This window comes from Canis lupus, chromosome X, assembly GCF_048164855.1.
Source record: "Canis lupus baileyi chromosome X, mCanLup2.hap1, whole genome shotgun sequence".
Lineage (NCBI taxonomy): Eukaryota > Metazoa > Chordata > Mammalia > Carnivora > Canidae > Canis > Canis lupus.
Window position 1 is genome coordinate 119,001,705 of NC_132876.1, and position 26,372 is coordinate 119,028,076.

Sequence of the window (26,372 nt, forward strand, 5' to 3'; positions counted from 1 at the left end):
ATTCCAGTAATTGGCGCCATCCATCAACTCCAACTACCCAAAAGCTCTCTGAGGAACACCAAGTCTCTTCAAGCCTCTGCTCCGACCAAGAAGTCTCCCAGGCCGACGAGATCAAAGGGCCACATGCCCATCTCCTCACTGACTTATTTTTAGACCTTGCCAGAGCAGGACAGGAGAAACCAGAGATTTTCCATTCTACAAATGGTTCTGGCAGCACTTAAAGTAGGTTAGCATGAAAAATTATCTGGGCTGTCAGTGCTGCTTTTAAATTCTAGCTAATTTTTGATCCCTTCTCTCCCCATCCCCCTCTCCACGCCACTCCCCAGCCAGAAGAGGTAGATGCCTCTAGAATACTTGAGCAATGCTTTGAGAAGTGAAGCAAGAAAACGCAAGATAATGCAAAGCGAGCAAGCCACTCACGGAAGGTACCACAGCGAACATAATACTTTGCCTCGCTACCATGTGCATCACAAACAAGTTTAAAGAAGGAAGCTTGAAATTAAAGCAGCCTCCGAATTACAAATGGGATGGAGTCCAAATCTTCATTGGTTTCTCACTCAGAAATGTTTTTCTCCCAGAAACAATGCTATAAAAATATGGTCAAGTTCTCAGCTAGTCTAGAATGGCCTCGTAAAGCCTGCAAACGTAACGGGAGATGTAAATCGGCCACGAGAAACAGGCAAGTAGGACAGCGTGATGGGACACCCGGACCCCGTGGCAGCTTTGGCGCACCTCGCGTGGACGTGCTGATGTTTCCGGGGCAATGTGTCTCTCCCGAGGCTGGGAGACGAGGTACCTTGGGCGAGACACGCCTCGTGACATGTCCCTCACTAGTTCTCGGCCTTGCCAAGGCCTTAGAAGAAGCAACCATCAAAAACCGTGGATAAAAAGGCAAGAAATGGGTTCTCGCCCTTGTAGGTGAAGCCAGCACGGCACAGAAGGTGCCAGAACGTAGTAAAGCATGGGGACTGGAAGGCTGCTGTCCAAGTGAAATCCTGACTGTACCCCTTCCTAGCTGCGGGCCCTGCCTTACAACTCCACATGGACACGTCACGTCACGGACCTGTCACCCTGTTCTTCGGGAGGAGGGAAGACACACGGGCAGGTGAGGTGGCTCTCAAAGCGGGCCCTTCCCACAGGGGGGCTTGGCTGTGCACTTGGCCTATCAACACTCCCAGCGCCTGAGCGACCGCGGGAAAATGCAGAAAAGCAGGCAGCAAACAAAGGTCACTCCTAATGACCCAACTTCCCCTCTTGGCCACACGCAGGGGCACCCCAGAGCCCTCCTCTTCTGTACGAGCCCTGCTCTGTTGCAACAAGGCCAGCACCAGCCATTCCCAGTCCCAATCATGCAAATGTTAAGGCGGAGGAGCTCGTCACCTCTCCCAGGACCACGGGCACTTGAACCGGGACATGGGGACATGTTTCACGCCCAACAAGCGGCTCTCCAGCTGTGGTGCAGGGTGCAAATGAAGAGATCAGGAGAGGGGGGAGAAGCAAGTCACAGCAGGGGGGTGGGACACGCCTTGAGGCAGGCAAGGGACTGACTGCACACTTGTTCTGCAAAGGGCCAGAGAGGAAAGGCTTCAGGCTTCCCGGGGCCACGGCAGCTCCGCTGCGACGCGGTTTGTAGAGATGACAGCCGCCGAGGACACACAAATGAATGGGCGTGGCCGTGTTCCAATTAAACTTTGCAGACTGACATTTGAATTGTATATCCTAGTCACGTGTCACAAAATATTATTCTTTTTTTGGCCATTTAAAAATATAAAGCCATTCTTAGCTCACAGGCTGTGCAAAAACAGGTGGTAGGCCAAATGCAGCCCCTGCCTTAGAGCAAGGCTGGCTCAAGCTTCGGCTCAGAGACGTTTCTGGAACCAGGCACTGTCATGTTCAGGGTTCCCATGCACACGGCCGCAGCCTCTTAGCCGTCACACTGGCCCGCGCAGGCTCGGGGCGGCCTGCAGATCCCAAGACTGGGCAGTGTCACGAACGGGAGGGAAACCCGCCTGGCGCGTGGGAGTGCGGGCTGGCCCGAGAGAGCACAGGCTCTGATGTCACAACACCCCACCTGCCAGCCTACGGCCTGGGCGCCACGGTCCAGAGCTGCACACCTGCACACCAGGCCCCGCACCGCCCTGGCCTCAGCTTCCCCACTTGTAAAACAGGAAGGGTGTTTGCAATGACCTGGATTCCCTGTGCAGGTACCGGTGCACCGAGGCCACCGCCCCGTGACGGCGCACGTCCTGGCCGCGGTGCTCAGCGCGGGGCCGCATCTCCCCAGGAGGCTCGGGTACATGCCCACCGTGACCCTAAAGTCCAGTTCAGATGTCAAGCCAGGGATGTGCCCCTGGCCCCGATGAGGCAGGATGCGTGGACAGAGCCGCAGCTCTGACAGCAGAGGTGAGAGGCGGGACAGGCCACCGGGGCCCAGCGCAGAGGCCACGGAGAAGCCCCGCCTGCAAATCCAACTCTCGGACACGCCAAGGGGCCGGGCCCCCTCCTCGAGCGGCTCGCGCTCGGGCTCCCGGGTCCTGGCTCCCAGCAGGGGGGCGGCTGAGGCCACCTCTCCCCGAGAGACTAAGCCCCCGAAAGCTGGTCGCGCCCGACGGGCACTGCGGTTCCTCCCTCCTCGGCCCGAGCAACGAGCCACCGTTCCGAGCTCGCAGCAAAATCGCAGACCGATAGGAAATAGGAAGTGACCGCCTGGATATCATAAGGCGTTTTCCAGATTTTCCCCCACCAGAACCCCAGAAGTGTGCTTTTTACGTAACTGAGTGTACGAACAGAGAAACAGTTCATGGTGCTTAGGATTACGGGCTTCTGGTCGTTTCCCAGCAAGACTCACTGGAGACCAATCGTCAACGTGCCAGCCCGACGCCGCGATCTCCTCTGCATGCTCCCTAAACCCCTGTATGGCTGCACCGAAGGCAGTAGGGGGACTCGGGGTACAGGGGTTTCGGATGGTTTCCCACGTCCAGCCAGTCACACGGAGCCTTCGGCAAGTGTGCTCCGCGCACTGCCACCTGCCTATGGCTGTTGACAAAGGGAGGCCAGGCCGGCTGCACGCGGCCTCATCTTCCTGGTCTTAAAGAGCTCACTCACCTGTTTATTTGAGACAGAGACAGAGAGAGACAGGGGGAGCACAGGCGGGGGGGTGGGGGGCAGCGGCATGACCTGGGCCAAGGGCCGAGGTCGCCCCGACCGAGCCCGCAGGCGCCCCCCACCGTCCCTGCCGCTCGAGCCAGAGCAGTTCAGGCCACACCAGGGTCCCAATCGCTCGGGGTGTGTCGCTCGCCGCCTGTGGGACCGGCCGGGGCGGAGCAGGCGGCGGGGAAGGCGCGGAGTACAAGGGACGCCGCCGGGCCGGCCCACGCACTCCGCTATCGGCCACACTTCCGTCGCTTGCACACGTGAGACCGGGGACCCGGTTTCGGGAACTGGTCACAGAAAAGCCAGCTCTGTCCACGGCGAAAGCACAGGGCGCTGGTGCACAAGGAGGGGCTCCGAGCACAGGAGCGCGCAGCGGGGATTTTAGGAGCACTCTTAAAAGTGAAAGCACGAAAGCAAAGTACAAAACCTCTTCTGCACAGTTTTGCTGAGCTAGGAGTCACACGCCACACAAGCCCCCCCCCCCCCCGAAGGGCACGATTCCAGTGCTTTTAGTGTATTCACAGCATCGTGCCACCCCGTAGGCTAGCTGTCTTAGCACACTTCGCCGTCCCCAGAAGCCCAGCACCCCCTGTAGCAGGGGCTAACCCAGGCCCCGTCTCCAAGCCCCCAACCCGGGAACCACTAATCTTTGTTTCAATAGATGGGTCTATTGGTTTTTAATAAAGATTTAGGGCAGCCCCAGTGGCCCAGTGGTTTAGCACCACCCTCAACCCAAGGCATGATCCTGGAGACCTGGGATCGAGTCCCACTTCCCACATCGGGCTCCCTGCAGGGAGCCTGCTTCTCCCTCTGCCTGTGTCTCTGCCTCTCTCTGTGTGTGTCTCTCATGAACAAATAAAATCTTTTTAAAAAATGATTTATTTGAGAGGCGTCTGGGTGGCTCAGTTGGTTGTGTGCCTGCCTTGCGCTGGGGTCATGATCTCAGGGTCCTGGGATGGAGTCCCAATCCCTGCTCAGCAGGGAGTCTGCTTCTCCCTCTCCCTCTGCCGCCCCCCAGCTTGTTCGCTCTCTCTCAAATAAATACAATCTTTAAAGAAGCTTGGAGGGAGAGAGCACGCAGCTGCAGGGAGAAAGAGAGGAGAGGAGTCCTACGCAGACTCCACACCAAGCATCATGGAGCCTGACGCAGGGCTCAATCTCACAACCCTGCGATCACGACCAAGAGTCAGATGCTTAACTGACTGAGCCACCGAGGCGCCCCCATAGATGGGTCTTTTAAAGCTTTTCAGGTTCATTCCCAAGTCTCCACAAGTGCCTGACTGGCTCCCTGGCATCGATGCCATTCACAAATGAATGTCCTCATCTTAACGGTACCTCAGTGGTGCAAGCCAGGAAGGCAGCCTGGCTCAGGTTGCACAAGTCACAAAGGCTCCTGCAGGTTCACTCCACGCCTCACTCACGAGAGCTCCTCAATCCTCACACCAGAAGCTACTGCACTGAATTCTTGACCGGTTTGTGTCCAGAGCCCTGGATGGGTAGACCTACCATTAGGTGGCTCTTGGAGACAAAGTACACCTGCTCCACCCCACCCCCCACCCCCGCCACCCATGGAGAGTTACTCACTCGGGGCCGCTTCCCCGCCACCAGTGACCACTTCCAATCACGTTACCTTCACAGCCAAGACAGGCAAGAAAGATGAACCATCCCGCCACATCTCATGTGATGGGACGTTGGTGTCCACTGCAGTATCAGTTGACATCTCCACTTTCCCAGCAAGCCGAGTGGCAAACCATCCAAGCAGAGGAAAACAAAGGATTCCAAAGTGAGGTCCCAACGGAGGAGACAGTACTCGACACGGTATTACTGTCACTGAAGTGGGGGAAAGAGGCTGTTTCATCCATTCACAAAATAAGAAATATGTGAAGTGAAGAAGTGAATCCAAGGCCAAGGATTTCAGATTGTGATGTGTTGGGTTTTTTCCTTCCCTATTATTATAACCTTTCCCGGTAACTAGCAAGTAAAAGGGTTTTCTACTGCATTAAAGTGTAATATTCTACATCAGTCTGCCTGGACCTTAAAGGGGAAATGGTTTATTACAGCACCAAAAACAAAAAGGAGTGTGCCCCATACACGGCATGGGCGGCACACACATCTGGTTTTTAACCACCAGAAGAATCTCCGGCCATCCCAGGGTGCTGTCGCCTGTCCCATCCACATCGGCCACCAAGAAAGTCAAGGTCATCCTTACGGGGTACCCTCTTTATAAACCTCAACTCATTATTCCATCACCTTCTGCTATTACTTGCACTTACCCTTAAAATGTAACTCTCAGGGGGGCTCCGTCGGTTAAGCGGCTGCTTTCGGCTGGGGTCATGATCTCAGGGTCCTGGGATCGAGCCCCTCACTGGGCTTCCTGCTCAGCGGGCAGTCTGCTGCTCCCTCTCCCGCTGCCCCTCCCTCCCCCCTGCTTGTGCACACCTGCTCTTTCAAATAAATGAAAAGTCTTTTAAAAAATATATATATATAATTCTTCAACAAGTACGTGCAAAACCTAGTGAACTCCCAGAGAAGGACTGAGGACTAGTTAGGCATATTGCACCATGATGATTTCCTGGTTTTGATAGTGTCCTAAGGTTATGTAAGATGCCACCATTGGAGGAAGTTGGGTGATGGTGCACAGAACCTCTATTTTTGCAACTTCTTGTGAGTCTATAATTAACCAAAATAAATCACTTAAAATAAAAAATAAATTTTTGAAAACCTATCATAGTCTTTTACTGTGGCACCCTCTTGGTACTTTGGAGAACTAAAAATAAACCCAAGGGACATAAATGAACCATGTGAAGGCCTTCCCAGTCGATAAAAATTAATTGCATTGAATGAAGTCAGTGAACAAGAAAAAAAAACTCTTCCTTAACTAGCGAGCAGAAGGGTATTCTACTGTATTCAAATATAATATTCTGCAAATATTAGAAATGAACCACCTAAAAATGAAATTAAGAAAATAGCACTCACGAGAGCACCAAAAAAGAATACATCTACCGCTCTAAAATCTGAACCAGAAGTGCCATCGTTACAGCTCACCTCCACCCATGAGATTCCTATAATCCTGAACCATGGTCCACCTCTCTCATAAACTCGACAGGGTTCTTCTGTAGAAATAAGTTGGTTTTCCTTCCGCATCAAGACTTACAGATGATGGCAGAACCACGCCCGGTGGCTACAATGCAGGACTTTAGAAATGAGTAACCATTAAGAAGTCCTTTCAGGACAATTCTTTTATTGGGATGTTTCTGATGTTTAAGCACACACCCATTCAATCAATCACCCATCCAATCTGCCAATCACCTTCTGTATACACTGAAAGAGAAAAGCAGCTAGGTCATGGCATTGTCCGGCTGGACCATGAGTGATTTCAGAGACAACCAACATCAGACAAGGATCTGATTCCTTAAGTCCCGCCCCAAATCACTGCACACAAGACCAACTCTTTTAAACTCTTCGCCCTTTACTGAGATGTCCATGGTCCCCTCAACTGCAGCTAGTCAACAAGCCAGACCGGGTCCACCAACCTCATGTATGTTCCTGCTGGTCACATCCAAGGACACTGACTGTACCTAAACACACGTAAGGCCAAATCTCTTTCAAACAATGAGCCTCACAATTCCCATCACCTGAAACAGAATCGATCCATTGCTTACAGAACTTATCCATATGAACTGCAGATAAGAACAAAGTACTTTCCTTCCAATTTTTTTTTTAAGATTTTATTTACTTATTCATGAAAGACACAGACAGAGAGAGAGAGAGAGGCAGAGACACAGGCAGAGGGAGAAGCAGGCTCCACGCAGGGAGTCTGATACGGGACTCGATCCCGGGACTCCAGGATCACACCCTGGGCTGAAGGCAGGCGCCAAACCGCTGAGCCACCCAGGGATCCCCTCTTCCAATTTCTTAAAATAGACTTTATCACCATTGGACACCACCCATCCTTTATCAGCTGTATATTTTTGATGAAACGAACCATATTTCCTTGGTTTTAAGTCCAACTTGAGAAGCTTTTTACTTTCTACCCTGGTAGTTACATGTTCAATCAAATGATATTTAATATTTCCATCCTTTCTGAAGGGGTAATCATAAGTACGGACTTTATCCTCAGAACATTTGCTCAATAGTTTAATACGGCACTTGAACGTTCAACACCCACAAAAGAAAGAGGAAGGATGTGCCCAGAAAAAAGCTCATTTTCCCAGATGGAGACTACCTTAAATATATATACATCAACACCTACTCATAAACTTAATTTTTTTTCAATACCTTAGTTCCCTTCCAATAAACCAATCAACCAAGAATCATCGAAAGGTCCTGAGGCCACTGAGTGGCTCCCACTGTGAATCAAATTATGTTTCAAATGAGGTACAGTGGAGTTTAGCAACAGGACAGTAAGACATCAGTGTTATCCTTATTTCAAATGGCATCATTACACCTTAAAAAGGTTCTACTGGGTTAACCCATTAGACCTGCTAGTACTTGACTTTTTAAAATATTTTATTTTTATTTATTTGAGAGAGAAACAGAGGGAGAGCACGTGTCCACACAAGTGAGGGGGGCAGAGGGAGAAGGACAAGCAGACCCCACGCTGAGCACAGAGCCTGAAGCAGGGCTCGCTCTCACAACCCTGGGATCATGACCGGACCCGAAATCAAGGGTTGGAGGCTTTACCAACTGAACCACCAAGGTGTCCCAGGACTTGACAACTTCTGATTAAAAATACCAACACTGGGATGCCTGAGTGGCTCAGTGGTTGAGCATCTACCTCCAGCTCAGGTATTGATCCCGGGGTCTTGGGATCAAGTCCAGCATCAGGCTCCCCACAGGAGCCTGCTTCTCCCTCTGCCAATGTCTCTCTCTCTGTCTCTCTCTCATGAATAAACAAATAAAAATCTTTAAAAAAATAAAACCAGCAACATTGTTCAGTTCAACCTAATATAGGTGCAAAATAATTTTTTACATGTAATAATGTTATCAAAAGTTTGGCTTACAACTATGGGAACAACTGTGTTAATGCAATTATTGAAACTATGGAAATGTAAATCTTCTATCTCCTTTCAAAGAATTTTCCAACCCACCCAGGCTTTGCTCTTCCTGAGCAGCTCCATGACTGAGGGAGGCCAATTCTAACTAATGTGCAATCTCTGCTCTGGAGCTACTTGGCTGGTCCAGATTCTATCAGATAGGCTTCGAGCTTGAGGCTTTCCTACTCTATCCCACTCCCGCCCCTTGTACCTTTTACGTGCCTTCTCAAAACTCCATTACAACACTTGCAGCTCCAAGTCCATCTCCAAGGGGCCCAAGAGACACAACAGTTAGAATGCGGATTGCTTTCCAGTTGTTAAAATCTCTCTCAAAATATAAATATGTTTATGCAGGTCTCTAACCCACAGGATTATATACCATGCACCATCTCTGAATGCCCATCTGCTTAAATGTATTTGTAACCCCAAAACTAATACCCACAGTACTTTATGGTCACACAAGGACACTCAGGAGCAGGAGAGAAGTTGTCACCAGGGAGGACACGTGTTTCCAGGTGAGGCTGAACAAGGCAATACTCTGCCTTCTTGTTTCCGCTGCCAGACTGTACACAAGTGTCCTTCATGTGGTCTATTCAGTGCCAAAGTTTCTCACATCTCTTGTGTTTTTTGTTGATGATGTCTGTTTAGAATGATCCGGAGCACAGTGCTGACGGGCTGTTTAGTATGGTGCTCTATGGGCAAGAAGGCGGGGGTGTACCTTACGGAGAAAGCCCATGTGTTGGATGAGCCTCCTCAGGCAGGAGTCTGGTGTGAATGGATCAACAATACATATTCAATAAGGTGTCTTTAAACAGAAGCTCACATAAAACAGTTATGTACAGGGATCCCTGGATGGCTCAGCGGTTTAGCACCTGCCTTCAGCCTGGGGTGTGATCCTGGAGTCCTGGGATCGAATCCCGAATCGGGCTCCCTGCATGGAGCCTGCTTGTCCCTCTGTCTGTCTCTGCCTCTCTCTCTCATGAAAAAATAAAATCTTAAAAAAAAAAAAAAAAAAAAAAAAAAAAAAACACTTATGTACTAAGCAGAGGCTCACAGGAACCTATCCCTATTTTTCCCCTAGGAGCAAAGCTTCTATCAAGCAAAGCTTCTATCAAGTTTCAGCGACTTTATAGAACGGAAGGACCAGGAATAACGAGAATCTCCCAGATACGTAAAAATTACATCAAGAACCAGCCATCAGTCATCTCCACTCAATCTAAAATACACCTCAATCCGTCTTACCGTGTTTTCCCATTCCACACACACCTTGCTCACCTTTTCCCCTGGTCCTCATCCCTTCCTCATTGTTGCTGCTTCATATACTAGACCTGGCTAAGCGAGCTCTGCGCTAGCCCTTCTTTACAGGAGATGTGGTTTACACGAACACCAAGGGCAGCTATAGAAGGAAAAAGCTGGAGCCAAAGAGAACAAAATGACAGAGCACGGGGCACAGAGATGAATCCTGTCCCTCTGCTGACGGATGTCTCCCGAGCCCATCTGTCACAGCAGGTGCCACCACTGAACACCCTCCTTTCCTGGAGAACCATCCTGATCTAAATTCCGAAAGGACCAAGCATATCGAGCAGGAAAGAATCCTCCCAAAAAGCATCAAAGCCTATGTAAATTTGCAAAAGATTGCCAATTTTCAATACAGACTCTCAAGCTAAATATTTTAATACAAGAAAATTAACTAGGTTTTTTGTTTGTTTGCGCTTTTTCTTTCTCTTAAAGTTGAATAATCCCGGATATGACTCTCCAAGGACTTTTCAGGGACAAAAGACAAAAGTCCCTCCGTATGTGATGCCTGCCACCACGGACACGCTTCTAGGTCTTCCAAAGAGAAGATAATGGGATAAAGGATAAAAGTATTCCTTACTTCTACTTAGACTAAGTGTCTGAATTTGATTTTCTCAGATAGAGTCCAAATTAGCCTTTAATTCTATCACATCCACTTGGCTAGTTGATCAAGAAGTACGCTCAGACCTCAGTATAAGACAACTCTACCAAGATGGAACTTGCTGGAAGGTAGGCCTTTCCTGGTTCCTGTTCAAGGCGGTTCAGTCACTAGAACTGTTCACTGTTGCAGCGAGCATCGTTATTATGGAACACTCCTTACCAGGTGACCAGAAGATCCTAGAGACTTCCAAGCACTGGATTGCACCATATGTAATTTGTACCACCATGAACGGTAGAGCAATTGCATGTAATTTCACTAATTCAAACAAGGTGCTATGAACAGTCTTGAAAATCCATCATGTGGTGGTGCCGGAGTGATCGCAGAGAGCATCTGTCTCCCTGGCCCTCGGCTGGCAGGAGAAATGCGACAATTCCTTTATCCTCTTGGGGACAGTGTCACAGGGGTGCTTAATGACCACATTAGGACTAGAATTCAGTAATTCTGTTCCCACTTGAGGGCTCCTTCCAGGGAAACATCAATGCACACTGGACGAGAGAACCCATAACCTACAACTACACGGTTCTTCTTGGGTTTAATGCCGTAAAAATCACGAAGTCAGGAACTGATTTACACTGGCTCCCATGACCCCAGTGTCCACACAGGAGCCTCAACCCCCCTCCGAAGCCTTCATTTCCCATCGTACACGGCCTGCGGGCGGGCTGTGAGGACCCGTACGTCACGCGAAGTCACGCTCGCGTGAAAATCACGGGCCTCCCACCCCCGGTAAAGGACAGATTCACCAAAGGGGCCTGGAGATCGCTTACCGCATCGGATCGGTTCCGGGGTCCTTAAAACAGAGAAGCAAGCGGGACGATGTCCTCTCCGGGGAGCACCGTGCAGGCCGCACGCTCCAGCACACGGCCCGAGCCACGGGGCAGCAGCCCAGACGACGGCAAAATTTCATCGTTGGTCCTCGAAAGCCTGTCTTCCAACATATTCCCCGCAGTCCAAACGGCTTCGTCCTTCGGTTCCCTTCTCCCCGTCATACACATGCACCCTCGCAGCGCACACACCCAGGCTGCACACCCGACTCCCATCTGGCCGCACCCACCGCCCCGTGTGCAATACGTGGGGCCTCTTGTGCCCCTGCGTGTCAGGAATGACTACTCCTAACATCCGGATTCGGGCACGGAGAATGGAAAGGGAAGTTCCATTTCCTCCTTCGTGGCTTCCAGCTAAACTCCTTCAGCACAAGTGAGGTTCTGGTGCCCCTAAGAGGGTGACCCGCCGCAGTGGGGCTCCTTTCCCAAAAACTCACATTGCTTTTCTAACTGCTACATTTTGGCTTTCAAGAGGTCAGCTCATCTTAATGGAAATGTTATTTTAGACAAAAGCCCAGGTTGAAATCACCAAGACCAGAAGCACAACATCTGAAATTGCTAGACGTCCCTCAGAACGTGGCAGTTACGGGCCTTTCTCACGTTATAACGAAGCCAAGCGCCCCTAAGGTAGTTCACGTATTTCTGTTTTCCTCTCCTCTTACTACACACAAATTCCTAGGTCGGCTGCTTGTCAGACACACCAACTAGGTGTCCTCACCGTCAAGCCGATGAGAGGCAAGGCAACGCCTCAAAAAAAATGAAGCATCAGGCACACAGAAGATAGATGGGGGTAAGGGGAGCAAAATGGGTAGAGGGTGTCAGAAGGTGCAAACTCCCAGCCATACGATATGGGAGTCCTGGGGACATAACTTACGCAGTAGTATCATGTTATGCATCTGAACGTTTCTAACACTATCTTAAAGGATCCCTGGGTGGCTCAGCGGTTGAGTGCCTGCCTTTGGCCCAGGGCGCGATCCTGGAGTCCCAGGGTTGAGTCCCATGTCGGGCTCCCGGTGCATGGAGCCTGCTTCTCCCTCTGCCTGTGTCTCTTCCTCTCTCTCTGTCTGTGTGTGTGTGTGTCTCTCTCTCTCGTGAATAAATAAACAAATATTTTTTAAAAAGAGCTCTCAACATGAGAAAAAAGAAATATGTAACTGTGTGATGATGCATGCTAACTACATTATGGTGATCATTTCACAATATATAAATAAATCATTACACTGTACACCTGAAACTAACACAATATTGTGTCAATTATAATATTTCAATTTTTTAAAAAGATTTTTTAAATGTATTTATTAATGAGAGACAGAGCAAGCGAGAGCAGCAGAGACACAGGCAGAGGGAGAAGCAGGCTCCATGCGGGGAGCCTGATGCAGGACTCGATCCCAGGTCTCCAGGATCAGGCCCTGGGCTAAAGGCGGCGCTAAACCACTGAGCCACCCAGGCTGCCCTGATATTTCAATTTTTAAAAATAAGAAGCACTGGGGTTGCATAGCAGGTTGAGTCAAACTCTTGGTTTTGGCTCACATCGTGATCTCGGGGTCATGAGATCGAACCCCAAACTGAGCTCCACATTCAACAGGAAGTCAGCTTGAGATTCTCTCTCCCTCTCATGCTCTAAAATAAATCTTTAAAAAATAAATAAAATTTAGGGCAACCCGGGTGGCTCAGGGGTTTAGCACTGCCTTCAGCCCAAGGAATGATCCTGGAGACCCAGGATCGAGTCCCACGTCGGGCTCCCTGCATGGAGCCTGCTTCTCCCTCTGCCTGTGTCTCTGCCTCTCTCTCTGCCTCTGTGTGTCTCTCATGAATAATAAAATCTTTTAAGAAATAAGTAAATAGGGATCCCTGGGTGGCGCAGTGGTTTGGCACCTGCCTTTGGCCCAGGGCGCGATCCTGGAGACCCGGGATCGAGTCCCACATCGGGCTCCCGGTGCATGGAGCCTGCTTCTCCCTCTGCCTGTGTCTCTGCCTCTCTCTCTCTCTGTGACTATCATACATAAATAAATAAAATTTAAAAAAATTAAAAAAAATAAATAAATAAAGTTTAAATAATAAAAAGGGGTGCCTAGGTGGTTCAGTTGGTTAAGCATCTGCCTTCAGCTCAGGTCACCATCCCAGGATCCTGGGATTGAGCCCTATGCTGGGCTCCTTACTCAGTGGGGAGTCAGCTTCTCCTTCTGCCCCTCCCCACCACCACCACCCCCCTTGTGCACACTCAAGCTCTCGCAGATAAGTAAGTAATATCCTTGAAATTAATTAATAACAAAGATAAAAAAAAAAAAAAGAACTAACGGATGGAACAGCCTTAGTGGACCCTCATCTTCCCTCTGCGTCCCACAAGTCAGTAAAGGTCTTTTCCCACACAGGCATTCTGGAAGAACCAAAGCCCCACTTTCACCACTACCGCACCACTGATCCGTACAGAGAGAACCATTTCGGTTACTTCTGTAACTGGCTGGTAGCTCCAAGAGGTGATACGTGATTGAACCGATCAAAGTCAACTCTAGGGGATACGGCATCCTCTACAGTAAACGCTTCCCCAAACAGCTTTTTAAAAGAAAATATCTACTTGCTTACTATGCACAATGGAGGTGAGGACCAGAGAAGCTTTACCTCACTGCGTTATACTTTGATCACCCTGCCAGCAAGAAGTTGTTTTGTTTTGTTTTTTTGAGGTTTTTTTTTTTTTTTTTTTTTTTTTTTTTTTTTTTTTTTGTACCTCAAACATCTCAATCACCAAAAGAAAACAACGTGAGTGTAGCAGGAAGAATGAGGTGGTCAGCCTCTCAGTAACATGCCGCTGACCTTTAATGAGGTCAAAGCTTGCTTTCTGCCACACAGCAAGCACGCGCCAACATGCTAACCGTCGGCCCCTAAAGACTGGAGAAAGGATTTACAGCAAGGTATAAAAGGCAAGTCTGTGGACACTTGATAAATGACCCTTAACTCAGAGTGCAACTTGCATTACAATGGACACCACTGGCAACTGACCAGTAACGATCGTAAGCTCACTACTGTGCAGAACAAAGAAGGTTAAGGCATCATCTTTGCTATCAAGAACTTGGCAGTCTCGCTGGTGAGGAAAAAGAAAATACATAACAGAAATAGTTGACAAAGGGCCACCTGGAGGAAAAAAAAATGCTAAGCTCACAATGGAAATCTAATAAAAAACAGATTTTTCAACACCAAATAAATGGTCCATTTATTAGCTGAGCAATAATAAAGAATTAATACAACTTAAAGGATTAATACAGTACAAAGCAAACGATATAAAGTCACCGGTATCACAGAGACCCAGTCAAGACCCATGAGCTTTTAAGTTGCTTCTACACTACTACACAGTGAGATTTGTTTAAACAACACACTTCCCCTCCGCAGTAGGCCTTTAGGTCTTTACATGGAAAGGATCGCCAATTCCCCTTCCTTGTTGGGACAGTCCTGGCAAGACACGGTTCTCAAACTTCAAAGTATACTGAGATCACCTGGAAAATACCTGCTTGTGCAGGGCTTCTCAGCTATTGGATATCTGAGCCCCGGCCACACAATTCCTAGTAGAGGCCTGTGTTGTGCGTCCTCAGATGGTTAGCAGCGCCGTTGGCCTCCACCCACTAGATGCCAGGAGCACCCCCTCCCCTAGTTAGTTAGGACAGCCAAAAATGCCTCCAGGCCTTGCCAAATGTTTGCTGGGGACATAAGTGGTGCCTCCCCCACCCCCGTCCACATGGCCCCAACATGGAAAGGAGCTGCATGTTTAACGAGTCCTGGTGCCTCCAACATCTGCCTACAGAGCTCATTTTCCTGGATCCAACCGGGTGTGCATGCAGTCTCCTCCACTGCGGCCATCTGCCCTCCCACACACAGATCCCACTTCTTCCCTCCCTCCCCGTAACACAAGTACATGTTTGCTCCCCTTGCCCTGTGACTCGACAGGACCTGCAGACTAGAGCCGCCTTCCCTGCTCCATGGGTGTGGATCTGGCCGTGTCACCTATTGTGGTCAGTGGGGTGTTAGTGGGTGTTTTCAATGTGCCCACGTGATTTAGCTTGGCTGCTTCTCATATTGGATGGAAGAAGCAAAACAACACGCCCTCGGGGTCCACTGGCCAATGTACAAGTGTGTGTCCCCAAGCAGCACCAACAATCCCGGTTCTTTCCAACACGGAAAACAACTCCTGGCTGTGCTTGGAGGGAGATCAAGACTCCGCGAGTGGGCTGTATCACCAGCGAAAGGCAGCCGTACAAGCAAAAGGTTTCAGGGCACCCTGGTTTCTAAATTACTCAAGAAACGCACAGAAAATGTTCAATAAATATGTGGACCTTCCCGGCTTCAGAGGAAAAAAATAAGACAGAAATAAAGAACGTCAATGGAGAGGGGGGAATGATGACCCCTGGATGTGGCCATCCCCTAATGCTGGGGCCTCTGAGACATTTTACATGGAAGAGACTTGCAGACGGGGTGAAATTCAGGCTCCCGCGACAGGGAGACGACCCCGGATTACCCCGGTGGGCCCAATGTCGTCACATGGGGACCGTCTCTCAACGCTGTGGTCAGGGGATGACGTAGCTATGGAAGAACAGAGAAATGCCACACTGCCTGGTGGCTCTGAAGATGGAGCCAGGGCCCACAAGCCAAGGAACGCAGGTGGCATCTCGAAGCTGGAAAGGCAAGGGAACGGACTCTCTTCAGGGCCTCTGGAAAAGCATGCAGCCCGCTGACACCTTGACTTCACACAAGGAGCCTCACTTCAGACCTCTCCTCCCTCTAGAACTGTACGATGGCACGTCTGTGTCACGCAAGCCAGGTGGCCTGCGTTCACTGGTCACAGCAGCAATAAGAGACCAATTCAGTCAGTTAAAAAGAGACGAAGGAAGAAAAGACGCGTGGCCATAGTCGCTGGAGAACGGGCAACCCCGCAGGCCGGGGCCCAGGGACGGCTGGAGAATCCCCCCCACCCCCCACCCCCCGGAATGGTCAGTTTGGTCCTACACAAGGGGTTGTAAATTCAGAAACGTCAACAAGCCTGTTACAGTGGAAGTCAGGGCTGTGGCTTCGGGGAGGGCCTAGAAAGATGCCACAGCCTCACTGGACGCGCTCCCGTGACCTCAGAGCTGGCAGGGACCCGGCGCCGCACCCCTGGAAAGTCCAGCTTCCTGGGAGGGCTCTCTCCCGAGGAAGGACTTTCTACCCCCCCCCCACCCACGGATGCAGCGCCACAGGGTGCGGCTGCCGCTGACCCCAAGGGTCTTCTGGGGGGTCAGAGGGACAGAGAGGGGAGAAGGGAAGCAGGGAGGGAAGGCGGCGTGGAGGCCAGAGCGCAGCAGAGACGGGAACCGCCTTTCCCACACGCGGACCCAAGCCAAGCCGGGGGCTCTGGTTCACTCCTCCCGGGCCCTCCTCCCCGGCACCCCCTCCCGGGCGCTCCTCCCCGGCCCTCCTCCCCGGCGCTCTTCCCCGGCCCTCCTCCCCGGCCCTCCTCCCCCCCCCCCCCCCCCCCGCGCTCTCCCGGGCCCTCCTCCCCTGCGCTCCTCCCGGGCCCTCCTCCCCGACGCTCTTCCCCGGCCCTCCTCCCCCACGCTCCTCCCAGGCCCTCCTCCCGGGTGCTCCTCCCCCGCGCTCCTCCCCGGCCTTCCTCCCGGGAGCTCCTCCCCAGCCCTCCTCCCCCACGCTCCTCCCGGGCCCTCCTCCCGGGTGCTCCTCCCCCGCGCTCCTCCCCGGCCTTCCTCCCGGGAGCTCCTCCCCAGCCCTCCTCCCCCACGCTCCTCCCGGGCCCTCCTCCCAGGCGCTCCTCCCGGGCCCTCCTCCCCCACGCTCCTCCCCCGCGCTCCTCCCGGGCCTTCCTCCCCGGCCCTCCTCCCCTGCGCTCCTCCCCGGCCCTCCTCCCGGGCCCTCCTCCCCAGCGCTCCTCCCCGTGCCCCCGGCCTTTCCACAGCATCCCAAGCCACCGGCCCAACAGGCGCTACAGCTCAGAGGGATCTCAGAGACGGGACACCAAAGGCCACTGGGCACAGGATTCCACCTGTAGGAAACGTCCAGAATAGGTCAGGCCAGGCCGGGCCGGGGAGCCGGCCAGGACGGCTACGGGCACGCGGCTTCTGTCGGGCGCCGGGAGCATCGGGCTGGCGGGGCTGGCGCCCCAGGAGCTCCAGGGGCCCCCACAGCAGCGCTGAGGATGGGCCGGGGCTGCGAGCAGGGGCGGGAAGGGGCTTCTACAGGGGAGACAAAACAAGAGTTTGCGATCTTTAAAGCTGCTCCCCAAAGCCAAAGTCGTATCCCACACATACACACACACACACACACACACACACACACACACACACACCCCAGCACCAAACCAAACTTTTCACCATTACGCACGCGCTGGTTTGGTAGTAAACATCTACCGGTATCACCTGCTGCTCCGAGCGGGTGGATCTGGACGAGAGTCCTCAATAGGAAACTAAAGATCAAGCACATACTGAAAATAAGAGGGTTATTGGTTTGGGGCTGGTTGTTTCAGGTGACGGGGTGGGACGCGGAAGGGACGGATCTGGTCTCCTCGTGAGAGAAAAGGCAGGCGAGCAGCCGCGCTTCCCCCCGGGCCAGGGGACAGAGCGGCACCAGGGGCCCCGGGCCCACGGCCTGAGTCCCCGGCAGCCTCACACGGCTGGGGGCTGACCCCAACGCCGGCTCCGGAGGTAGGAAGGCAGGTCCCCAGAAGTCCAACGAGGGCAGACCCCTGTGGACGGGGGCGTCACGGCTGGCGTCTGGGTGACAGTAGCACCCCGACTCGGCAACCCGGAGATCTTCTTCCTATTCGTCCCTTGGACATAAGGAAGTAAAACCCAGAAGCCAAGAGGAAAACACTGATACCAACAACCACACGAAAAGGGGAACCCTGACGATTAAAACCACAAGCGACATTACAAGACCTTAGGAGACAAGGAACAGTCCAGAGAGAAATATTTGGAACAAGAAACAACGCACTAACGAGCGGAGTGTATGAAGACGGTCCCCATGGCAGTGGCTGTCAACGTGTGCGCGGTCCAGGACCGGCAGCTGCGAACTCGTCGCAAACCCAGTCCTGGGCCTTAGCCTAGACTCACTAAATCAGACATTGTGGGGGTAGGGCCTGGCAGTCTGTGTTTTAACAAGCTGTCCACGGGGTTCTGGTACACGGTGAAGGTTGAGAACCTCTAGGACGGCTACAAAAATATTTATAGCAGCAGTATTCTTAAGAGCCAAAAAATGTTAACAATCCAAAAGCCCAACAACTGGGCCACAGATAAACAGAACTGTGGCGCATCCCAATCCCAAAAAATCCTACCTGGCAATAAAAAGGAATGAGTTTGTGAGACGGGCCACAACACGGATGAAACCCCAAAATCATTATGCTGAGTGAAAAAAAGGTAAAATCAGGAGTACAGACTGTGTGATCTCATTGATATAAAACTCTAGAAAATGCAAACTGATCTAGTAACAGAAAGCCAATCAACGCTCGGCCTCCAGGCAAGGATGGGGGGGGGGGTCACAGAAAGACACAAGGAAGTGTGAAAGCGTGGGAAATATTTATTTTGACACAAAAACAGATAGAGGGGTAGATTACCTACGTGTTTGTGAAACCCACACCACAATCAAGATAACGAGAAACCTGATTAGAGGCACAATTCATAAACGCCTGCTTTACTGTGCTTCAATCATACTTTAATACAGTCGTAAAAAGCAAGCAGGCCGATGGAGAAGTAGGATTGCACTTGGATAAAAACACAGGACTGGGATCCCTGGGTGGCGCAGAGGTTTGGCGCCTGCCTTTGGCCCAGGGCGCGATTCTGGAGACCCGGGATCGAATCCCACATCGGGCTCCCGGTGCATGGAGCCTGCTTCTCCCTCTGCCTATGTCTCTGCCTCTCTCTCTCTCTCTCTCTGTGACTATCATAAGTAAATAAAAAATTTAAAAAAACAAAAAACAAAAAAAAAACACAGGACTGCACATTTGCACACGGACAGCCGAGCACGCTCGAGGCAGATCTATACGGCCACACTCATAGACTGAATATTGATTATTTCTGGGGAAGAGGACGAGAGGATACAAGCCCACGGAGCTGGACTCCATGGACATCAGCGTACCATCATGTATCACCTCGGGGAAAAGCCTGAGCTTAGAACACGCAAGAGCAACACAAAGGGGATGTCAGGAGATCTCGCACCTTGGAAGGCGCCAAGGAAGGCTGGGGGGGTGGGGGGGGTACAGAGGGGAGGAAGAGGCCCCGCGAGGCAGAAACCAGAGCTGGAGGGAAGGCAAAGCTGTGGCAGTGACGAGACACAGACGCAGGTGTGCAGGTCGGAGTCCCAGGCAGGGGGCCCCACTTCTCAGGGGGCTCCGGCACACGGGCCCAAAGACCCTAAAAGCAGACAGAGGGAGGGCGCTGGCACAGGGGGCGACCACCAGTGCACGTTTCAGGGGAGCGACTGCCTGTCCCGGAGAAACCCCGGGGCTCATAAGCAGAGGCACAGAGGCCACCCCCCAGCCAGTCCAGAAACACTCTGCGTGACAATGTGCTGTTGGACGCAACCCCTTCCGTTCGGACAGTCCTAATTTTCAGAGTCTCTCTGGAAGGTCTGGATCTTTCTCCCTCTCCTCTCACCTCTTAGGGAAACAGATAAAGATGAAATGTGAGTCCTGGATCAAAGCCAAGAGGTGGCCCCTATTTCTCTGCCTCTGATGCAACTTCATTGTTTGCAAGTGAATATTTCTAAAGGGATTAAACGTAATCTTCCCCAAGTTAACTCCAAAAATTGTGTTTATCCTGTGCTTTAAAAAATAAGAAATCCCCATTTCCCTGGAACGCACAAAGACTGAAAGAGCTTCGGTAGGCCGATGGTCCACCTTTACTCCTACCGCGTCACAAAGTCTTCGGGGAAGACCCAAGTACCTCATTTAAATCTCCCCCAGACGCAAGGCTCCAACAGCAGGGTTTCTTGGCCTCCACACACCGACCTCTGGGGCTGGGGAACTGTTACTGGTAAAGGGGACCGTCCCCGGGCATCGCAGACGTGTGACAGCACCTCTGGCCCCGACCCAACAGACGCCAGGGGAACCTCTTCCCCATTTGTAGACACCAGAAAATGTCCCCAGACACTGTCCAGTGTCCCCCAGAGGCAGGAAGGCCCCCAGTGGAGGAAGAGTGAGCTGAGGAATAAGTATCCCAGGCCAAGAGCAAACTTCCCTCCAAGCCTCCGATTCAACGCCGTGGAACAAACACGGGGGGACCGCAGGGACAAGGACGAGGGCCCAGTGGAGAGCTGGAGAGCTCGCTGGAGAGCTCGGCCCCGGCCCACACTCCTCACCTGTCCCAGGTGCCCTTTATGCAGGATCCCCAGATTCTTAATATGACCCCATAAGACAAGCTCCTCCAGATTCTGGGCCAATCACTTCCCACACAGTCCCCCGTTGAGAGCCTGCAAGAACTTCACGACCACCCTGATTTTGCAGATTTTGCAGAAGAGGGAACGGACTCCTGCCGCCTATTATCCTGGTTTCCTTCCCCTTCTCCCCACTAATCCCTCTCCCGGGAAAGGGCAGGAAGTCCATGAAATTGGGCCTCACCCTCCACCACTGGGAAGGCACAGAAGTACTTGTTCTGAGGCAAGGGAGATCTGCAGACAGAAAGGAGATGAATGGCCTCCCGTGGCTGGGAGGTAGGAGCCACGATTGATGGCAAATGGACACGAATGACCGTATTGAGGAATGAAAATCGATTATGACGATGGCTGCACAACTCCGTAAATTTACTAAAACTCATTGAGTCGTACGCTTAAAATGGGTGATTTTTATGGTATGTAATTTATACCACAATAAAGTGGTTTCAGAAAATCAACCTGATATAAGTCAGATTTAGAGTTCCATATCAAATTAAACACACCGCAAGCGGGCATCCACAGCAATCCAAAGGCAAAGCAAACATCTAGGGCAAACCCAAACAAAAACAAAGTAACACACAGCTTGCAGGAAGGGAATGACAATCCAACCTGAATCTACAGCGCGTACAACTCAATCCTGTGAACTAAACAAGGCTTCTACCAACTGCCCAACCCCGTGGTATGGACAGAGAAATTCCACTCCGCCAAACATCTGGGCCAGCAGAAACCCACACCAAAAAATACACTTGTCCAAATATAGAACATTCAATGGAAAAGCAAACACGACAGGAAACAGAGGAGGCTGGTCATTTACTCTGAGATGGCCAACTGCGCCCAATCTTCCCTGAAGGTAAATGTCATGCTAAAAACTGGGACCCCCAGCTTAGCCCTGTATCGTGCCAGGCATCGAACACAGAGGCCACCAAGAAAATCAAAATTCCCAAGGGACAGCTTATTCTGGGTGCCATTTTATATTTAAACATGAATCGGGAAATAAAAACATACAGCCCCGTTTTAAGTAACTTTTCAGAAAACATGTCCAGGATAATAAAAAAAATAAATAAAACAAAATGAAACTAGAAACTATTACATGAATGCGCACTGTACAGCCTGAGATAAAAATGAACTATTTCCATGAGCTAATCCTACTCTATATTTAGGTTGAGTATACGAATGTAATTAACCAAGGTTATATAATTTTGCTGACATCAAATTTCCAATTACAAAGCTTCACATACAATTATTTGAACTACAATTGATTTTTTTTTCCTCTGGAAAAATGAAGATAGCTAATTTTAATAACCCAATCTTCCTAAGGAAGAGGAACTGCCTTCTCTGATACAAATTATGTAAACGGTACTTCAACAAAGCTATAAACTAATTTGTTTTTATATTCTCTTTCGAAGGTTAGCGTACACATAAATTTAATGTTCTGATGGATTTTACCATTTGCCCTGTTTCCCGGCACCCCTGCTTCATGCACCTAGGCCGCATATTCTCAGAAATCATACATATCTGCACAGATACACGCATATCTGCACTTCACCAGTATCCGAGGTTTGCACTGAGGAAATAGAATCCACTTTTGTCCAGGCCCCTAGGAAGACTCTCCTTTTAGGGCCATTTTCTGAGCTACATCTCTGAAATACTACACAGGGTAATTTGGGAGGCAAACAATCAAATGAATAATTCTTGGTGTTTTACCCAAAAATAAAGAAGAGGATTCCGGCTCAAAGCTGAAGTGATTCACTGGTGTCTGGTTGACCTACTTGCAATATGAAGTCAAGACCTGGACATAGCTCAAGGAGTCTGGCTAAAAGCAAAATACTTGCTGTAACTTCTCTTTCTTCTTAAAGCGGCAGGCTGCGGGGGCAGGTGAAGTACATTCCCAAGACGCTAATCATAAATGATCTACTACTGGAACTTCCATGTATTGATCTCTGGAGCAGAGAGACAAAGGCTCATGACACAACAGTTAAAAAAAAAAAAAATCTTTCCTGTACAGTAGGTGCCTTCAATCGCTATAAAGAGAAGTAATTTTTTTTTAAGTAGGAGATAAAGACTTCACTTTACCAAAAGACAAATGAACGTCTACGTAGGTCCTGAGCAGCGTTAGTGACACGTGGCCCTCAGCAGCCTGTGGACATGTAGAAGTGAACCAGAATTGTGAACCTGCAGGCTCTGGAATTCACTTGCAAGTCTTCCAGGCTTTGTTTTACATACAAAGTTACATTGCAAATTCAGTACTCACAAAGGGAAAAAGAGATGTGAACACCAAAAATTACATAGAAAAACCAAAGCTACCCTATCAATCATTTCAAGTTAGACAGACAGACTGCTGTGGAAATATGTGGAGCTACCTGCAGAGGACACTTAGTCTCAGGAAACCCAAACCTTCGACCATTCTCAGCAAATGAGCTCAGACAAAAGACCTTACGTTTGTGGAGTTAAGTCTTGATTCTTACCCACAGCCCACAGTGTGGTCTGAATCACGAATTTAATGTTCATATTTATTTGCTCTCTTGACATCAGTAATACACCATCGACTGAGGTTTTTTTTTTTTTTTTTTTGAGTTTTCTCTTTATTATTATTTTTTTTTAAGTAGACTCCCCATCCAGCGTGAAACCCCACGTGGGGCTTGAACTCAAAACCCTGAGATCAAGACCTGAGCTGAGATCAAGAGTCAAAGGCTCAATCAACTAAGCCACCCAGGTACCCCCTACATTTTCTCTTAAAAGAGGAAGAAGAAAAAAAAAAAAAAAAAACACCTCTCTACTGTGAAATATTTTTAAAAATGTATTTAATAACAACCATGACCGATGAAACAGAGGTCTTTGGAAAAAGACCCAACCACTACACAGCCAAACTGAAGAAAGCCAAAGACGTTCCTGACAATCCCATCCGTCCCTGCACCCTCTTCTCACGTGGGTTGTCCTCTAAAGTCTGAGTCTCTTCAACAAGCCTGGTTCTCAGGAGCCCTGAGGGCAACCACCAATGAAAGCAGCTGATTGATAAACAGAATTAAGTGATTATGAAAACACTGCCGAGTCACGAAATGCATGAAAAGGACAGCCCTATCCCCAGGCTTCCTCATGCACCTGCAACCGAGGTACCTGGTGCTAAGACACAAATCTGGTTCCAGCTTCTCCAGCGCGCAACACCCAGAGACCCAGGCGCGCACACACACTCTGGCGGCTGCAGCCACGGGGAACAGGGAATACGTGTTGGTTTAAAGGAAATGTACTCAGAAGCCCATGAAATTTTTCAGCGAGTCCCATGAAATTTATAAGGCAACTCTAATTTCCACAGGCCTCTCGCCTTGTTCTCATCTGGTCTACAATAATTTCTGTCATGCACTGGACACGTGACATCATTAATTCTTATTTTCATCAACTTCTGAGCTGGGTACACCTCGAATGTTGTTTCTCCTGGCGAGGCTTTTTAAAGCATTCCACTACAAATCCCTGGAAATGGTTGAAATTGGCGTAGAATCACCCGCGCATCTTAGAAATACCAATCTGATGTGGTATTTTTTCATGACCAAGTTAAAAGTTAAACCAAACCGTGTCTCCCAGACCGATCTGCAACTGTCAGGAACTGGCAATCACTGTTTTGGAGCTGATAATTCTGAATACTTGAGTCTTTACCAACACTGACTTGGCATTAAAGTTGCGTGGGACTCAAGTGCCTGATAAGGATTCTGCTGGAAAAAGAACCTAAGGCAGGGACCCAAGTTTAATCCGTTCCCCAAATGAACCAAATGGTAGAGACATCAATTCTCAGCTCAGCTGCTTTTACCAAATACAACCTACAACTCTGCAACCACCTGGAACTTCTTTATTTTTTTGCAACCACCCAGAAGCTGGGAATTAGGTTTGCATGCTGGTGCAACAGATTTCTGCAGGACAGGACTTCGGTGACAGACTTCTACTCCTCTTTCTCATCTCTCATCTTCAAATGGATGTCAGGATTACAAGGATAACTGGAGGAGCAGAGCTGACCTGGTTAAAGCCTAAGTACTCCCTGCACAAGAAACAAATCGCTGCTCAGCTATGCTGAATTTTTCTCCCAATTCTTACAATGATTTACACGGTCTTACAGTATTAAAGCATTTGTTATTTCTGATTTAAGAAATGGCATCACGTATAGTAAGCTTCTTTTTGTCCTCCTTTCCACCTATTGGGATACCCAAACAAGCAGAAGCGTTTGCAGAACTGAACAATACCAGATGTACTCACGGGCCTGTAAAGCCTGAGGACCATGGGCGAGCAAGTCGACCGAAGGAAGGAACCAAGCGCTCTGGAAAGGAACAGTGTCCTAAGCTCACTCCAATATGGGTGATGTCTGGGGACCTAGCTCTCAGGAGACTTTAGTAAAGTTTTCAATTTCTTAGAAAGTGGGAAGGTAATCAGGCTTGGGAGGGTGGAAGCCCTCCTACCTCCTCCTACCTCTCTCTGCATTCTCTCTGGGGGTTGCTGGCAAGTGTTCCAGAAATGGAAGTACTCTGTGCCGGCTACTTAGGGTCATATTCTAGACTCCAGGTTCCAGGGAAGCAAGTGAAGAAAACTCTCATTTTCTTTTCAGCCTTCAGGCTACATCCACCAAGGTAGTGGGGGGAGGGGAGGCGATCACAGGAATTCAAAGGATGCCCTTTGCGCGAATAAACACTGTGAAATGTACCGTAGCATTGTTTGTGCTTAATTTACAGAGTCTGGTGAGACTGGGAACCTACAACAGTCGGAAAAATTATTCAGATGCACCCAACAGGGCAAAGTGTCTTCTGAATTGCCATTTTGTGTGTGTGTTTGTGTGCGCATGTTTTAAGTAAAATATGTAACTAACGTACCAACCTTAAGTTAAACAGTGCCTATTTTAAGAGTGGGTAAAGTAATAGCCAAAGCATGGGCATAAAGAATCATCAGTTTCTCTAAACTTTTCACTAATATAAGCCATAACCGTTCCTAAAAACAAACAAAACCAACCCAACAATCAAATAGCATCCCTTTTCCAAATTAAAGCCCTCACACAAGAGATAGAAAAATCCAAGATCAGCTCACCTACCCTCTGACTCCACACGTGAGGACACACGTGGTTTTAAAGGACCTCACACAAGCAGGCGGACCACCCAGGGCAGGACGAAAGTAGCCAAATGCCAAAAGACCAAGTCAGTTCCTCTAGAAAGCATGCCAGTTCTTATTAGATCACAAAAAGTAAAATTATGGCCCAAAGTAAATTGCAGGTCAACAGCTACATAAAAGCACAGACACAGAAATTCATTTTTTCCCTACAACAAAGTAATGCAAATACAACTCTATGTTTTTAGCTTGTTTTATTACCCCACTGGCAAAACTGCACACCTCAACGCGTGGGTCCTGTTTTTGAAACCGAAGACGGGACTTTATAACCTACGGATACGTTTCACATATTAAATGTCTTCCGGGAGTACAATGGGAAGATGCGGGAAACGTTTCTCTGAAAGGGCATCAGAAAACATCCCATTTCGACTAATTTGGCAGCAAGAATTAACTGGCATAAGAAAAGAGCAAATCTTTGGCAGCCCCAACAAGACACCTGATATTCTTTCTCCATGGCTTACAGATACCATTAAGGACCAGTAAGGCTTTCTTCGCCTTGCTTTTGATGAAACCCACAGCGCAAACCCTGCTGTTCTGAGTCAAACGCACAGGCTCAAGCGTGCAAAAGTGTGAAGTTCACGTGGCATCAGAGAGAAACAACAAAGGAGGGTCCTGGGAGAGTGGGGGCACCGATCCGGACTTGAAATGCACCTACCAGGACCTGGGGGTGCAGCAGCCCAGCCAGCTCCTCGGTTAGTGCTGGGGGGGGGGTGACTCCAGGGCGCCAGAGGGACGGCACTGTAGACACTTTGGGGGCCACGGACTTGTTCTGTATCCCCGTTTTGGTGCTGGTTAGACAAACCTATGCATGTGCTGACGTTCATAGAACTCTACGTTGAAAGAGCCGATAGCGTCATCATACGGTGA

At 49.8% G+C, this 26,372-nt stretch overlaps 1 protein-coding gene across 3 annotated transcripts in view; it reads right to left on the minus strand.

Moving 5' to 3' along the window:
• The window catches only part of TBL1X (transducin beta like 1 X-linked), a 211,974-nt gene that overhangs the window by 178,294 nt on the left and 7,308 nt on the right, over positions 1–26,372 (minus strand). Inside the window, exons 1-2 of one of the 3 annotated variants that reach the window (XM_072815349.1) lie at positions 4,784–4,927; positions 4,489–4,641 (exon numbers count right to left, since the gene is read on the minus strand). The exons of the other annotated variants lie outside the window; for them this stretch is intronic. The gene's annotated coding sequence lies outside the window, so the exon portion shown is untranslated. Of the gene's footprint in view, positions 1–4,488; positions 4,642–4,783; positions 4,928–26,372 lie in introns of those variants that run through there. 3 annotated transcript variants of the gene reach the window in all.